General features: G+C 46.2%; 1 long non-coding RNA gene across 1 annotated transcript in view; it reads left to right on the top strand.

Moving 5' to 3' along the window:
• LOC134911423 (uncharacterized) overlaps positions 1 to 13,899 on the top strand; it is a 48,918-nt gene extending 35,019 nt beyond the window's left edge. Inside the window, exon 3 of the long non-coding RNA XR_010176555.1 lies at positions 13,568 to 13,899. This is a non-coding gene — a long non-coding RNA (uncharacterized LOC134911423). The remainder of the gene's footprint in view (positions 1 to 13,567) is intronic.
• The last annotated feature ends 4,895 nt before the right edge of the window (positions 13,900 to 18,794 follow it).

The raw sequence follows: 18,794 nt of genomic DNA, 5'->3' as shown, positions 1-18,794 counted from the left end.
CGACACAGAGGTAGAGCAGTGGACTACTGTACCGTACTGCTATATATATACTGGTGGTCAGCAAAATTCTGCACTGTCCTCCTACTATATACTGCACACAACTAAAATGCAGCACAGGTATCGATGCATAGTATACTTGACGACACAGAGGTAGAGCAGTGGACTACTGTACCATACTGCTATATATATACTGGTGGTCAGCAAAATTCTGCACTGTCCTCCTACTATATACTGCACACAACTAAAATGCAGCACAGGTATGGATGCATAGTATACTTGACGACACAGAGGTAGAGCAGTGGACTACTGTACCATACTGCTATATATACACTGGTGGTCAGCAAAATTCTGCACTGTCCTCCTACTATATACTGCGCACAACTAAAATGCAGCACAGGTATGGATTAGAGATGTGCACTTGAAATTTTTCGGGTTTTGTGTTTTGGTTTTGGGTTCGGTTCCGCGGCCGTGTTTTGGGTTCGACCGCGTTTTGGCAAAACCTCACCGAATTTTTTTTGTCGGATTCGGGTGTGTTTTGGATTCAGGTGTTTTTTTCAAAAAACACTAAAAAACAGCTTAAATCATAGAATTTGGGGGTCATTTTGATCCCAAAGTATTATTAACCTCAAAAACCATAATTTCCACTCATTTTCAGTCTATTCTGAACACCTCACACCTCACAATATTATTTTTAGTCCTAAAATTTGCACCGAGGTCGCTGGATGACTAAGCTAAGCGACCCTAGTGGCCGACACAAACACCTGGCCCATCTAGGAGTGTCACTGCAGTGTCACGCAGGATGGCCCTTCCAAAAAACACTCTCCAAACAGCACATGACGCAAAAAAAAAAAGAGGCGCAATGAGGTAGCTGTGTGAGTAAGATAAGCGACCCTAGTGGCCGACACAAACACCTGGCCCATCTAGGAGTTGCACTGCAGTGTCACGCAGGATGGCCCTTCCAAAAAACACTCCCCAAACAGCACATGACGCAAAGAAAAAAAGAGGCGCAATGAGGTAGCTGTGTGAGTAAGCTAAGCGACCCTAGTGGCCGACACAAACACCTGGCCCATCTAGGAGTGGCACTGCAGTGTCACGCAGGATGGCCCTTCCAAAAAACACTCCCCAAACAGCACATGACGCAAAGAAAAAAAGAGGCGCAATGAGGTAGCTGTGTGAGTAAGCTAAGCGACCCTAGTGGCCGACACAAACACCTGGCCCATCTAGGAGTGGTACTGCAGTGTCACGCAGGATGGCCCTTCCAAAAAACACTCCCCAAACAGCACATGACGCAAAGAAAAAAAGAGGCGCAATGAGGTAGCTGTGTGAGTAAGATAAGCGACCCTAGTGGCCGACACAAACACCTGGCCCATCTAGGAGTGGCACTGCAGTGTCACACAGGATGGCCCTTCCAAAAAACACTCCCCAAACAGCACATGACGCAAAGAAAAAAAGAGGCGCAATGAGGTAGCTGTGTGAGTAAGCTAAGCGACCCTAGTGGCCGACACAAACACCTAGCCCATCTAGGAGTGGCACTGCAGTGTCACGCAGGATGGCCCTTCCAAAAAACACTCCCCAAACAGCACATGACGCAAAGAAAAAAAGAGGCGCAATGAGGTAGCTGTGTGAGTAAGATAAGCGACCCTAGTGGCCGACACAAACACCTGGCCCATCTAGGAGTGGCACTGCAGTGTCACGCAGGATGGCCCTTCCAAAAAACACTCCCCAAACAGCACATGACGCAAAGAAAAAAAGAGGCGCAATGAGGTAGCTGTGTGAGTAAGCTAAGCGACCCTAGTGGCCGACACAAACACCTGGCCCATCTAGGAGTGGCACTGCAGTGTCACGCAGGATGGCCCTTCCAAAAAACACTCCCCAAACAGCACATGACACAAAGAAAAAAAGAGGCGCAATGAGGTAGCTGTGTGAGTAAGCTAAGCGACCCTAGTGGCCGACACAAACACCTGGCCCATCTAGGAGTGGCACTGCAGTGTCACGCAGGATGGCCCTTCCAAAAAACACTCCCCAAACAGCACATGACACAAAGAAAAAAAGAGGCGCAATGAGGTAGCTGTGTGAGTTAGCTAAGCGACCCTAGTGGCTGACACAAACACCTGGCCCATCTAGGAGTGGCACTGCAGTGTCACGCAGGATGGCCCTTCCAAAAAACACTCCCCAAACAGCACATGACGCAAAGAAAAAAAGAGGCGCAATGAGGTAGCTGTGTGAGTAAGCTAAGCGACCCTAGTGGCCGACACAAACACCTGGCCCATCTAGGAGTGGCACTGCAGTGTCACGCAGGATGGCCCTTCCAAAAAACACTCCCCAAACAGCACATGATGCAAAGAAAAAAAGAGGCGCAATGAGGTAGCTGTGTGAGTAAGCTAAGCGACCCTAGTGGCCGACACAAACACCTGGCCCATCTAGGAGTGGCACTGCAGTGTCACGCAGGATGGCCCTTCCAAAAAACACTCCCCAAACAGCACATGACGCAAAGAAAAAAAGAGGTGCAATGAGGTAGCTGTGTGAGTAAGCTAAGCGACCCTAGTGGCCGACACAAACACCTGGCCCATCTAGGAGTGGCACTGCAGTGTCACGCAGGATGGCCCTTCAAAAAAATACTCCCCAAACAGCACATGACGCAAAGAAAAATTAAAGAAAAAAGAGGTGCAAGATGGAATTGTCCTTGGGCCCTCCCACCCACCCTTATGTTGTATAAACAGGACATGCACACTTTAACCAACCCATCATTTCAGTGACAGGGTCTGCCACACGACTGTGACTGAAATGACGGGTTGGTTTGGACCCCCACCAAAAAAGAAGCAATTAATCTCTCCTTGCACAAACTGGCTCTACAGAGGCAAGATGTCCACCTCATCATCATCCTCCGATATATCACCGTGTACATCCCCCTCCTCACAGATTATCAATTCGTCCCCACTGGAATCCACCATCTCAGCTCCCTGTGTACTTTGTGGAGGCAATTGCTGCTGGTCAATGTCTCCACGGAGGAATTGATTATAATTCATTTTAATGAACATCATCTTCTCCACATTTTCTGGAAGTAACCTCGTACGCCGACTGCTGACAAGGTGAGCGGCGGCACTAAACACTCTTTCGGAGTACACACCTGTGGGAGGGCAACTTAGGTAGAATAAAGCCAGTTTGTGCAAGGGCCTCCAAATTGCCTCTTTTTCCTGCCAGTATAAGTACGGACTGTCTGACGTGCCTACTTGGATGCGGTCACTCATATAATCCTCCACCATTCTTTCAATGGGGAGAGAATCATATGCAGTGACAGTAGACGACATGTCCGTAATCGTTGTCAGGTCCTTCAGTCCGGACCAGATGTCAGCATCAGCAGTCGCTCCAGACCGCCCTGCATCACCGCCAGCGGGTGGGCTCGGAATTCTGAGCCTTTTCCTCGCACCCCCAGTTGCGGGAGAATGTGAAGGAGGAGATGTTGACAGGTCGCGTTCCGCTTGACTTGACAATTTTCTCACCAGCAGGTCTTTGAACCCCAGCAGACTTGTGTCTGCCGGAAAGAGAGATCCAAGGTAGGTTTTAAATCTAGGATCGAGCACGGTGGCCAAAATGTAGTGATCTGATTTCAACAGATTGACCACCCGTGAATCCTTGTTAAGCGAATTAAGGGCTCCATCCACAAGTCCCACATGCCTAGCGGAATCGCTCCGTGTTAGCTCCTCCTTCAATGTCTCCAGCTTCTTCTGCAAAAGCCTGATGAGGGGAATGACCTGACTCAGGCTGGCAGTGTCTGAACTGACTTCACGTGTGGCAAGTTCAAAGGGCAGCAGAACCTTGCACAACGTTGAAATCATTCTCCACTGCGCTTGAGACAGGTGCATTCCACCTCCTATATCGTGCTCAATTGTATAGGCTTGAATGGCCCTTTGCTGCTCCTCCAACCTCTGAAGCATATATAGGGTTGAATTCCACCTCGTTACCACTTCTTGCTTCAGATGATGGCAGGGCAGGTTCAGGCGTTTTTGGTGTTGCTCCAGTCTTCTGTACGTGGTGCCTGTACGCCGAAAGTGTCCCGCAATTCTTCTGGCCACCGACAGCATCTCTTGCACTCCCCTGTCATTTTTTTAAAAATTCTGCACCACCAAATTCAAGGTATGTGCAAAACATGGGACGTGCTGGAATTTGCCCATATTTAATGCACACACAATATTGCTGGCGTTGTCCGATGCCACAAATCCACAGGAGAGTCCAATTGGGGTAAGCCATTCCGCGATGATCTTCCTCAGTTGCCGTAAGAGGTTTTCAGCTGTGTGCGTATTCTGGAAACCGGTGATACAAAGCGTAGCCTGCCTAGGAAAGAGTTGGCGTTTGCGAGATGCTGCTACTGGTGCCGCCGCTGCTGTTCTTGCGGCGGGAGTCCATACATCTACCCAGTGGGCTGTCACAGTCATATAGTCCTGACCCTGCCCTGCTCCACTTGTCCACATGTCCGTGGTTAAGTGGACATTGGGTACAACTGCATTTTTTAGGACACTGGTGAGTCTTTTTCTGACGTCCGTGTACATTCTCGGTATCGCCTGCCTAGAGAAGTGGAACCTAGATGGTATTTGGTAACGGGGGCACACTACCTCAAGAAATTGTCTAGTTCCCTGTGAACTAACGGCGGATACCGGACGCACGTCTAACACCAACATAGTTGTCAAGGCCTCAGTTATCCGCTTTGCAACAGGATGACTGCTGTGATATTTCATCTTCCTCGCAAAGGACTGTTGGACAGTCAATTGCTTGGTGGAAGTAGTAAAAGTGGGCTTACGACTTCCCCTCTGGGATGACCATCGACTCCCAGCAGCAACAACAGCAGCGCCAGCAGCAGTAGGCGTTACACGCAAGGATGCATCGGAGGAATCCCAGGCAGGAGAGGACTCGTCAGAATTGCCAGTGACATGGTCTGCAGGACTATTGGCATTCCTGGGGAAGGAGGAAATTGACACTGAGGGAGTTGGTGGGGTGGTTTGCGTGAGCTTGGTTACAAGAGGAAGGGATTTACTGGTCAGTGGACTGCTTCCGCTGTCGCCCAAAGTTTTTGAACTTGTCACTGACTTATTATGAATGCGCTGCATGTGACGTATAAGGGAGGATGTTCCGAGGTGGTTAACGTCCTTACCCCTACTTATTACAGCTTGACAAAGGCAACACACGGCTTGACAAATGTTGTCCGCATTTCTGTTGAAATACTTCCACACCGAAGAGCTGATTTTTTTGGTATTTTCACCAGGCATGTCAACGGCCATATTCCTCCCACGGACAACAGGTGTCTCCCCGGGTGCCTGACTTAAACAAACCACCTCACCATCAGAATCCTCCTTGTCAATTTCCTCCCCAGCGCCAGCAACACCCATATCCTCCTCATCCTGGTGTACTTCAACACTGACATCTTCAATCTGACTATCAGGAACTGGACTGCGGGTGCTCCTTCCAGCACTTGCAGGGGGCGTGCAAATGGTGGAAGGCGCATGCTCTTCACGTCCAGTGTTGGGAAGGTCAGGCATCGCAACCGACACAATTGGACTCTCCTTGTGGATTTGGGATTTCGAAGAACGCACAGTTCTTTGCGGTGCTTTTGCCAGCTTGAGTCTTTTCATTTTTCTAGCGAGAGGCTGAGTGCTTCCATCCTCATGTGAAGCTGAACCACTAGCCATGAACATAGGCCAGGGCTTCAGCCGTTCCTTGCCACTCCGTGTGGTAAATGGCATATTGGCAAGTTTACGCTTCTCCTCCGACAATTTTATTTTAGATTTTTGAGTCCTTTTTTTACTGATATTTGGTGTTTTGGATTTTACATGCTCTGTACTATGACATTGGGCATCGGCCTTGGCAGACGACGTTGCTGGCATTTCATCGTCTCGGCCATGACTAGTGGCAGCAGCTTCAGCACGAGGTGGAAGTCGATCTTGATCTTTCCCTAATTTTGGAACCTCAACATTTTTGTTCTCCATATTTTAATAGGCACAACTAAAAGGCACCTCAGGTAAACAATGGAGATGGATGGATACTAGTATACTTATGGATGGACAAGCGACTGCCGACACAGAGGTAGCTACTGCCGTGGACTACCGTACTGTGGCCCTCATTCCGAGTTGATCGCTCGCAAGGCGAATTTAGCAGAGTTGCTCAGGCTAAGCCTACGCCTACTGGGAGTGTATCTTAGCTTCTTAAAATTGCGACCGATGTATTCGCAATATTGCGATTACAAACTACTTAGCAGTTTCAGAGTAGCTTCAGACTTACTCGGCATCTGCGATCAGTTCAGTGCTTGTCGTTCCTGGTTTGACGTCATAAACACACCCAGCGTTCGCCCAGACACTCCCCCGTTTCTCCGGCCACTCCTGCGTTTTTTCCGGAAACGGTAGCGTTTTTATCCACACGCCCCGAAAACGCTGTGTTTCCGCCCAGTAACACCCATTTCCTGTCAATCACACTACGATCGCCGGAGCGAAGAAAAAGCCGTGAGTAAAAATACTATCTTCATTGTAAAATTACTTGGCGCAGTCGCAGTGCGATTATTGCGCATGCGTACTAAGCGGACTTTCACTGCGATGCGATGAAAATTACCGAGCGAACGACTCGGAATGAGGGCCCGTGTCAGCTGCTAATATAGACTGGATGATAATGAGATAAAATTAAAATATATATATATATCACACTAGTACTGCAGCCGGACAGGTATATATTATGTAATGATGGACCTGCTGGACACTGTCTGTCAGCACTGCAGACTCCTAAAGTAAGCTACTAGTATCAAGAAGATAGAAGAAAAAAAATAAACCACGGGTAGGTGGTATACAATTATGGATGGACGAGCGACTGCCGACACAGAGGTAGCTACAGCCGTGGACTACCGTACTGTGTCTGCTGCTAATATAGACTGGATGATAATGAGATAAAATTAAAATATATATATATATCACACTAGTACTGCAGCCGGACAGGTATATATTATGTAATGACGGACCTGCTGGACACTGTCTGTCAGCACTGCAGACTCCTAAAGTAAGCTACTAGTATCAAGAAGATAGAAAAAAAAAATAAACCACGGGTAGGTGGTATACAATTATGGATGGACGAGCGACTACCGACACAGAGGTAGCTACAGCCGTGGACTACCGTACTGTGTCTGCTGCTAATATAGACTGGATGATAATGAGATAAAATTAAAATATATATATATATATATCACACTAGTACTGCAGCCGGACAGGTATATATTATGTAATGACGGACCTGCTGGACACTGTCTGTCAGACTCAGCACTGCAGACACCTAAAGTAAGCTACTAGTATCAAGAATATAGAAGAAGAAAAAAACCACGGGTAGGTGGTATACAATTATGGATGGACGAGCGACTGCCGACACAGAGGTAGCTACAGCCGTGGACTACCGTACTGTGTCTGCTGCTAATATAGACTGGATGATAATGAGATAAAATTAAAATATATATATATATCACACTAGTACTGCAGCCGGACAGGTATATATTATGTAATGACGGACCTGCTGGACACTGTCTGTCAGCACTGCAGACTCCTAAAGTAAGCTACTAGTATCAAGAAGATAGAAAAAAAAAATAAACCACGGGTAGGTGGTATACAATTATGGATGGACGAGCGACTGCCGACACAGAGGTAGCTACAGCCGTGGACTACCGTACTGTGTCTGCTGCTAATATAGACTGGATGATAATGAGATAAAATTAAAATATATATATATATCACACTAGTACTGCAGCCGGACAGGTATATATTATGTAATGACGGACCTGCTGGACACTGTCTGTCAGCACTGCAGACTCCTAAAGTAAGCTACTAGTATCAAGAAGATAGAAAAAAAAAACCCACGGGTAGGTGGTATACAATTATGGATGGACGAGCGACTGCCGACACAGAGGTAGCTACAGCCGTGGACTACCGTACTGTGTCTGCTGCTAATATAGACTGGATGATAATGAGATAAAATTAAAATATATATATATATATCACACTAGTACTGCAGCCGGACAGGTATATATTATGTAATGACGGACCTGCTGGACACTGTCTGTCAGCACTGCAGACTCCTAAAGTAAGCTACTAGTATCAAGAAGATAGAAAAAAAAAATAAACCACGGGTAGGTGGTATACAATTATGGATGGACGAGCGACTGCCGACACAGAGGTAGCTACAGCCGTGGACTACCGTACTGTGTCTGCTGCTAATATAGACTGGATGATAATGAGATAAAATTAAAATATATATATATATCACACTAGTACTGCAGCCGGACAGGTATATATTATGTAATGACGGACCTGCTGGACACTGTCTGTCAGACTCAGCACTGCAGACTCCTAAAGTAAGCTACTAGTATCAAGAAGATAGAAAAAAAAAAAACCACGGGTAGGTGGTATACAATTATGGATGGACGAGCGACTGCCGACACAGAGGTAGCTACAGCCGTGGACTACCGTACTGTGTCTGCTGCTAATATAGACTGGATGATAATGAGATAAAATTAAAATATATATATATATCACACTAGTACTGCAGCCGGACAGGTATATATTATGTAATGACGGACCTGCTGGACACTGTCAGCACTGCAGACTCCTAAAGTAAGCTACTAGTATCAAGAAGATAGAAAAAAAAAACACGGGTTGGTGGTATACAATAATGGATGGACGAGCGACTGCCGACACAGAGGTAGCTACAGCCGTGGACTACCGTACTGTGTCTGCTGCTAATATAGACTGGATGATAATGAGATAAAATTAAAATATATATATATATCACACTAGTACTGCAGCCGGACAGGTATATATTATGTAATGACGGACCTGCTGGACACTGTCTGTCAGCACTGCAGACTCCTAAAGTAAGCTACTAGTATCAAGAAGATAGAAAAAAAAAACCACGGGTAGGTGGTATACAATTATGGATGGACGAGCGACTGCCGACACAGAGGTAGCTACAGCCGTGGACTACCGTATTGTGTCTGCTGCTAATATAGACTGGATGATAATGAGATAAAATTAAAATATATATATATATATATATCACACTAGTACTGCAGCCGGACAGGTATATATTATGTAATGACGGACCTGCTGGACACTGTCTGCAGAATGCGTTTATAAAAACACCACACGACGAGTGTTTAACTTTTTCAGGCAGACAATCACAATATACTGGTGGTCAGCAGACAATCACAATACTGGTGGTCAGTGGTCACTGGTCAGTCACACTGGCAGTGGCACTCTGGCAGCAAAAGTGTGCACTGTACTTAAAATATGTACTCCTGCTATAACTGCTCCCCAGTCTCCCCCACAATTAAGCTGTGTGAGCAGTGAGCACTCAGCAGTCAGATAATGATATACAGTATATGATGCAGCACACTGTGCTGAGCACAGATATGGTATGTGTGACTGTGTCACACTGTGTATCGTTTTTTTTCAGGCAGAGAACGGATTAATTAAACTGGTGGCACTGGTCACTGGTCACACTATCAGCAGCAAGTAGTACTCCTCCTATATGCTCCCCAAAATTTGTGTCTCTCTCTAGTACTAGTCACTCTAAACGGAGAGGACGCCAGCCACGTCCTCTCCCTATCAATCTCAATGCACGTGTGAAAATGGCGGCGACGCGCGGCTCCTTATATAGAATCCGAGTCTCGCGATAGAATCCGAGCCTCGCGAGAATCCGACAGCGGGATGATGACGTTCGGGCGCGCTCGGGTTAACCGAGCAAGGCGGGAAGATCCGAGTCGCTCGGCCCCGTGTAAAAAAAACTGAAGTTCGGGCGGGTTCGGATTCCGAGGAACCGAACCCGCTCATTTCTAGTATGGATGCATAGTATACTTGACAACACAGAGGTAGAGCAGTGGACTACTGTACCGTACTGCTATTTATATACTGGTGGTCAACAAAATTCTGCACTGTCCTCCTACTATATACTGCGCACAACTAAAATGCAGCACAGGTATGGATGCATAGTATACTTGACGACACAGAGGTAGAGCAGTGGACTACTGTACCGTACTGCTATATATATACTGGTGGTCAGCAAAATTCTGCACTGTCCCCCTACTATATACTGCGCACAACTAAAATGCAGCACAGGTATCGATGCATAGTATACTTGACGACACAGAGTTAGAGCAATGGACTACTGTACCGTACTGCTATATATATACTGGTGGTCACAGCAAAATTCTGCACTGTCCTCCTACTATATACTGCGCACAACTAAAATGCAGCACAGGTATGGATGCATAGTATACTTGACGACACAGAGGTAGAGCAGTGGACTACTGTACCGTACTGCTATATATATACTGGTGGTCAGCAAAATTCTGCACTGTCCCCCTACTATATACTGCGCACAACTAAAATGCAGCACAGGTATCGATGCATAGTATACTTGACGACACAGAGTTAGAACAATGGACTACTGTACCGTACTGCTATATATATACTGGTGGTCACAGCAAAATTCTGCACTGTCCTCCTACTATATACTACAATGCAGCACAGATATGGAGCGTTTTTCAGGCAGAGAACGTAGATATTTTCTGCACACTGAGCACAGATATTTGCAAGCACACTGAGCACAGATATTTGCAGCACACTGAGCACAGATATTTGCAGCACACTGAACACAGAAACTGAGAGAACTCAGCCACGTTCTCTCGCTATCATCTCCGAAGCACGAGTGAAAATGGCGGCGACACGCGACTCCTTATATAGAATACGAATCTCGCGAGAATCCGACAGCGGGATGATGACGTTCGGGTGCGCTCGGGTTAACCGAGCAAGGCGGGAAGATTCGAGTCTGCCTCGGAACCGTGTAAAATGGGTGAAGTTCGGGGGGGTTCGGATCCCGAGGAACCGAACCCGCTCATCACTCAAGTCACATTTGGTATGAGCTCGCATTCTGTCTAAGATGGTACAAAAAAGTGGTCACATTCCATCACATTCCATCAAACAGAAAAAGTGATATCAGATCTCCAGCTATTTGTCGCATATGTATTAATTGTGATTTGTACTGTAAAGAGTTTCTATATGGAAATATTTTTTAATACATGTTTTAATATTTGTATATCGAGATGTATCACTAATGGGTACATTTGAATTAATGGTACATCAAGTTTCATGAGACAAAAACATCACTTGTAAGTTAATCTACATATGTGACAAACTAAGAGGTAGCCAACACACTGGGGTAACTATATTTACTCAAAGTCGATTTTGGTTGATTTTTGGTCGATTTTGTGTTTAAGGGTCTAAATCACACATTTAAAAAAAAAAAAAGTCAAATATCATCTGTTAGTAAATCTGGAATTTAGACCCTGAAATACAAAATTGACCAAACATCAAACAAACATCGACCAAAAATCAACCCAGATTGATTTTTAGTAAATATACCCCTAAATCCCACATTTACCAACATGATTTTTGACATTTTTTTTTAAATGATGTCAAAGATCATCTGTTAGTAAATGTGGGATTTAGACCCTGAAACATAAAATCGATCAAAGTGCCATTTTGATTCAAATTAGGTTACACACACAGACATTGGTGTTTCTATAATGGGTGCAGTGTGTGCGAGGCACACAGGCCCTCAGGTCCAGGGGGGCCCACCCTGCACACACTGCACCCATTTGTTTAATACTTACCTCTCTGAAGTCCCCCGTCTAAGTCATCCCTTTTCGGCAGAGCAATAGAGTTTGAGCACTAGGGGCAACAAACTCTATTGTGCCTGCTGAAAACTCCGGAAAGATGGCACGGCGGACATTTTTCCGGAGTTTTGCGCATGCGAATTAGCAAAATCTTTGGGAAAATGTCAGCCACGCCGTGTTCCCGGAGGTTTGCGCATGCTCAATAGAGTTTGTTCTCAGACTCTATTGCCGCTGCCGCGAAGAAGGATGGCACCGCTGGGGGACTCCGGAGAGGTAAGTATTAAATCATGTGCATCAGTCAGAGAGGAGGGGGCCCCTGAAGCAGAAAGCTGCACACGGGCCTCTTCCTCTCTTAAAATGCCCCTGCACACAGACACACACACACATATATATATATATATATATATATACTGTGGGTTTGGGTATGTAATGCCAGCTGTCAGGATGCCAGTGGTCAGAATACCGAAGCTGGTATCCCGACAGCCTGAAATCCCAACAGGGCTGCTGAAGGTAAAGAACCCTCATACAAACTGTCCCACTAACCCTTTCTCCCCACAGCCTAACCCTAACCCACCCTCGCTAACAGCCTAACCCTAATGCTTCCCCTGCAGCCTAACCCTAAACCTCCCAGCATACTTAAATTCTGAATTCCGGCACCGGTAATATGACCAATAGGATCCTGAATGCTAGGATATCAACTACATCCCATTTTATATATACAACCATACAATAGTGCACAGGTTCTCAAACTCGGTCCTCAGGACCCCACACAGTGCATGTTTTGCAGGTCTCCTCACAGAATCACAAGTGAAATAATTAGCTCCACCTGTAGACCTTTTAAAATGTGTCAGTGAGTAATTAATACACCTGTGCACCTGCTGGGTGACCTGCAAAACATGCACTGTGTGGGGTCCTGAGGACTGAGTTTGAGAACCTATGCAATAGTGTATAAATGAATGGCACTCGCTGGAGAATAATTGCAGCTGTACACCAAGCTGAGGTCACTGTTTCCTTCGTCAGGACAATAAATGTAATAAACATTAAAATACCTTTTTAAATGTTTCATTCACCCAGTGCTCCTCCTGCCACACCCTGGTCCCGGTGGAAAGTGGCGATGACATCATTATCAGGGGTGTGCGCCGGCCCTTTTCTCAGGTTTTGTGTTTTGGTTTTGGATCTGTATCTCTTTCTTGTTTTGGAACTTGATTGGTTTTGCCAAAACCGCCCTTGCGGGTTTTGGTTTTAAATTTTTAATTTTTATTATTTTTTAAATCATAAAAACAGCTATAATTAGAGAATTTGGGCCTGTTTTTGTTCCTGCAGTATTATTAACCTCAATAACATTCATTTCCACTCATTTCCACTCAATTTTGATCACATCACAATATTGTTTTTTATCCAGTGTTGGATCTTGCAGATTTTGAATTCCATATAAGGGAGCTGCATCCGGGACTCAGCTCGATTACACTCCCTTTGCCACGATGTCTGCAATAAATTGGAAATATGTTGAATTAATATAAAAATTAGTTGTGTACATTGGTAAAAAAAAACATTTACATAGTACTACATACCTTGCGTAAAGCTGGATGAAGCGGAACCTTCTCTAGGTCGAACATAACTTTCAGGAACTGATCCTTAATCAATAATTAGATCAGGGTCCCAAGGGAGGTAAAGTATGTATGTAGTGGAAGGAAGGATTGATTAGTAATTTCATTTTATTTATTTGATTTAAAAAATTTCAATTAATCATTGGGGGCATTGGTGATGGTCTTTAATGCATAGACAACATTTTTTATTGGTTATATTATAGCATTAATCTGACTTTTACTAATCCGACTTTTACTTTTTCTTTGATTTTACATGCCCTGAATTAAGCCTATGCCTCTCTGTTATACAACTGAAGGATCCTCTTCTCCAAAGGGTCTGCATCTTTTGAAGGTCGTCTGGCAGTTATCTCTGTACACCCGGGGTTGAGACCCATAGAACCTACCAGCAGATCTTCATACCTTTAACAGCCGCTTTTGCCATAAGACTTGAAGCACCTACCTTTACTGGAATGCCCACCAGGATTTACGCCACTAGCAGTAGTATGAGCTCTACCCCTGAGTTACCTGAATCAATCCCAATAGAGCGAAAGACCAAAAGAGGATAGGGGCTACTCTAAAACAAGAGACTGGAGAATAAACAATAGACACTTTAACACAGAACTCTCATAAACTCTGGACAGCTTTCCCTAATTACCAACTCTCTGCAGCTGTGCTGCAGCACATCCACCAAGCTCCTGACTTTCACTAGTGATGAGCGGGTTCGGTTTCTCGGAAACCGAACCCCCCCGAACTTCACCCTTTTTACACGGGTCCGAGGCAGGTTCGAACCTTCCCGCCTTGCTCGGCTAACCCGAGCGCGCCCGAACGTCATCATCCCGCTGTCGGATTCTCGCGAGATTTGGATTCTATATAAGCAGCCGCGCATCGCCGCCATTTTCACTCGTGCATTGGAGATGATAGGGAGAGGACGTGGCTGGCGTCCTCTCCGTTTATTGTTGAAGTTGATTGCTTAATTGTGGGGAGGATTGGGGAGCAGCCATTAGGAGGAGTACAGTGCAGAGTTTTGCTGATAAGTGACCACCAGTTTTATCCGTTCTCTGCCTGAAAAAAACGCTCCATACCATATCTGTGCTCAGTGTGCTGCATAATATATCTGTGCTCACACTGCTTAATTGTGGGGACTGGGGAGCAGCTGTATTATATAGCAGGAGTACAGTGCAGAGTTTTGCTGACAGTGACCACCAGTATACGTTGTCTGCCTGAAAAACACTCTATATCTGTGCTCAGTGTGCTGCTTTATTGTGGGGACTGGGGACCACCAGTATAATTAATATTATATAGGAGGAGTACAGTGCAGAGTGCACTGCTGTACCTACCTCTGTGTCGTCATCCATTAAGTATACTATCCATCTACATTCTATACTTGAGGTGCATTTTAGTTTTGCAGTTTGCTGACAGTGTCCACCAGTATACTATATATAGCAGTACGGTAGGCCACTGCTTTACCTACCTCTGTGTCGTCATCCAGTAAGTATACTATCCATCTACATTCTATACCTGTGGTGCATTTTAGTTGTGCGCAGTAAATATAGTAGTAGGCCATTGCTATTGATACTGGCATATAATTCCACACATTAAAAAATGGAGAACAAAAATGTGGAGGTTAAAATAGGGAAAGATCAAGATCCACTTCCACCTCGTGCTGAAGCTGCTGCCACTAGTTATGGCCGAGACGATGAAATGCCATCAACGTCGTCTGCCAAGGCCGATGCCCAATGTCATAGTAGAGAGCATGTAAAATCCAAAACACAAAAGTTCAGTAAAATGACCCAAAAATCAAAAATTAAAAGCGTCTGAGGAGAAGCGTAAACTTGCCAATATGCCATTTACGACACGGAGTGGCAAGGAACGGCTGAGGCCCTGGCCTATGTTCATGGCTAGTGGTTCAGCTTCACATGAGGATGGAAGCACTCATCCTCTCGCTAGAAAAAATAAAAGACTTAAGCTGGCAAAAGCACAGCAAAGAACTGTGCGTTCTTCTAAATCACAAATCCCCAAGGAGAGTCCAATTGTGTCGGTTGCGATGCCTGACCTTCCCAACACTGGATGGGAAGAGCTTGTGCCTTCCACCATTTGCACGCCCCCTGCAAGTGCTGGAAGGAGCACCCGCAGTCCAGTTCCTGATAGTCAAATTGAAGATGTCACTGTTGAAGTACACCAGGATGAGGATATGGGTGTTGCTGGCGCTGGGGAGGAAATTGACAAGGAGGATTCTGATGGTGAGGTGGTTTGTTTAAGTCAGGCACCCGGGGAGACACCTGTTGTCCGTGGGAGGAATATGGCCATTGACATGCCTGGTCAAAATACAAAAAAAATCAGCTCTTCGGTGTGGAATTTTTTCAACACAAATGCGGACAACAGGTGTCAAGCCGTGTGTTGCCTTTGTCAAGCTGTAATAAGTAGGGGTAAGGACGTTAACCACCTCGGAACATCCTCCCTTATACGTCACCTGCAGCGCATTCATCATAAGTCAGTGACAAGTTCAAAAACTTTGGGTGACAGCGGAAGCAGTCCACTGACCACTAAATCCCTTCCTCTTGTAACCAAGCTCCTGCAAACCACACCACCAACTCCCTCAGTGTCCATTTCCTCCTTACCCAGGAAAGCCAATAGTCCTGCAGGCCATGTCACTGTCAAGTCTGACGAGTCCTCTCCTGCCTGGGATTACTCCCATGCATCCTTGAGTGTAACGCCTACTGCTGCTGGCGCTGCTGTTGTTGCTGCTGGGAGTCGATCGTCATCCAAGAGGGGAAGTCGGAAGACCACTTGTACTACTTCCAGTAAGCAATTGACTGTCCAACAGTCCTTTGCGAGGAAGATGAAATATCACAGCAGTCATCCTGCTGCAAAGCAGATAACTCAGGCCTTGGCAGCCTGAGCAGTGAGAAACGTGGTTCCGGTATCCATCGTTAATTCAGAGGCAACTATAGACTTGATTGAGGTACTGTGTCCCCGGTACCAAATACCATCTAGGTTCCATTTCTCTAGGCAGGCGATACCGAAAATGTACACAGACCTCAGAAAAAGACTCACCAGTGTCCTAAAAAATGCAGTTGTACCCAATGTCCACTTAACCACGGACATGTGGACAAGTGGAGCAGGGCAGACTCAGGACTATATGACTGTGACAGCCCACTGGGTAGATGTACTGCCTCCAGCAGCAAGAACAGCAGCGGCGGCACCAGTAGCAGCATCTCGCAAACGCCAACTCGTTCCTAGGCAGGCTACACTTTGTATCACCGCTTTCCAGAATAGGCACACAGCTGACAACCTCTTATGGCAACTGAGGAAGATCATCGCAGAATGGCTTACCCCAATTGGACTCTCCTGGGAATATGTGACATCGGACAACGCCAGCAATATTGTGCGTTCATTACATCTGGGCAAATTCCAGAACGTCCCATGTTTTGCACATACATTGAATTTGGTGGTGCAGAATTATTTAAAAAACGACAGGGGCGTGCAAGAGATGCTGTCGGTGGCCCGAAGAATTGCGGGCCACTTTCGGCATTCAGGCACCGCGTACAGAAGACTGGAGCACCACCAAACATTCCTGAACCCGCCCTGCCATCATCTGAAGCAAGAGGTGGTAACGAGGTGGAATTCAACCCTCTATATGCTTCAGAGGATGGAGGAGCAGCAAAAGGCCATTCAAGCCTATACATCTGCCCACGATATAGGCATAGGAGGGGGAATGCACCTGACTCAAGCGCAGTGGAGAATGATTTCAACGTTGTGCAAGGTTCTGCAACCCTTTGAACTTGCCACACGTGAAGTCAGTTCAGACACTGCCAGCCTGAGTCAGGTCATTCCCCTCATCAGGCTTTTGCAGAAGAAGCTGGAGACATTGAAGGAGGAGCTAAAACAGAGCGATTCCGCTAGGCATGTGGGACTTGTGGATGGAGCCCTTAATTCGCTTAACAAGGATTCACGGGTGGTCAATCTGTTGAAATCAGAGCACTACATTTTGGCTACCGCTCTCGATCCTAGATTTAAAACCTACGTTGTATCTCTCTTTCCGGCAGACACAAGTCTGCAGAGGTTCAAAGACCTGCTGGTGAGAAAATTGTCAAGTCAAGCGGAACGTGACCCGTCAACATCTCCTCCTTCACATTCTCCCGCAACTGGGGGTGCGAGGAAAAGGCTAAGAATTCCTAGCCCACCCACTGGCGGTGATGCAGGGCAGTCTGGAGCGAGTGCTGACATCTGGTCCAGACTGAAGAACCTGCCAATGATTACTGACATGTCGTCTACTGTCACTGCATATGATTCTCTCACCATTGAAAGAATGGTGGAGGATTATATGAGTGACCGCATCCAAGTAGGCACGTCAGACAGTCCGTACGTATACTGGAAGGAAAAAGAGGCAATTTGGAGGCCCTTGCACAAACTGGCTTTATTCTACCTAAGTTGCCCTCCCTCCAGTGTGTACTCCGAAAGAGTGTTTAGTGCAGCCGCTCACCTTGTCAGCAATCGGCGTACGAGGTTACTTCCAGAAAATGTGGAGAAGATGATGTTCATCAAAATGAATTATAATCAATTCCTCCGTGGAAACATTCACCAGCAGCAATTGCCTCCAGAAAGTACACGGGGACCTGAGATGGTGGATTCCAGTGGGGACGAATTAATAATCTGTGAGGAGGGGGATGTACACAGTGAAAGGGGTGAGGAATCGGAGGATGATGATGAGGTGGACATCTTGCCTCTGTAGAGCCAGTTTGTGCAAGGAGAGATTGATTGCTTCTTTTTTGGTGGGGGCACAAACCAACCAGTCATTTCAGTCACAGTCGTGTGGCAGACCCTGTCGCTGAAATGATGGGTTCGTTAAAGTGTGCATGTCCTGTTTATACAACATAAGGGTGGGTGGGAGGGCCCAAGGACAATTTCATCTTGCACCTCTTTTTTCTTTCATTTTTCTTTGCATCATGTGCTGTTTGGGGACAATTTTTTGGAAGTGCCATCCTGTCTTGATTGACACTGCAGTGCCACTCCTAGATGGGCCAGGTGTTTGTGTCGGCCACTTGTGTCGCTTAGCTTAGTCACACAGCCACCTTGGTGCGCCTCTTTTTTTCTTTGCATCATGTGCTGTTTGGGAACAATTTTTTGGAAGTGCCATCCTGTCTTGAATGACACTGCAGTGCCACTCCTAGATGGGTCAGGTGTTTGTGTCGGCCACTTGTGTCGCTTAGCTTAGTCACACAGCCACCTTGGTGCGCCTCTTTTTTTCTTTGCATCATGTGCTGTTTGGGGACAATTTTTTGGAAGTGCCATCCTGCCTGACATTGCAGTGCCACTCCTAGATGGGCCAGGTGTTTGTGTCGGCCACTTGTGTTGCTTAGCTTAGTCACACAGCTACCTTGGTGCGCCTCTTTTTTTCTTTGCATCATGTGCTGTTTGGGGACAATTTTTTGGAAGTGCCATCCTGTCTTGATTGACACTGCAGTGCCACTCCTAGATGGACCAGGTGTTTGTGTCGGCCACTTGTGTCGCTTAGC

The sequence above is a fragment of the Pseudophryne corroboree genome, chromosome 4 (genome assembly GCF_028390025.1).
Source record: "Pseudophryne corroboree isolate aPseCor3 chromosome 4, aPseCor3.hap2, whole genome shotgun sequence".
NCBI lineage: Eukaryota > Metazoa > Chordata > Amphibia > Anura > Myobatrachidae > Pseudophryne > Pseudophryne corroboree.
This window is presented reverse-complemented; position numbering and strand designations above follow the sequence as displayed.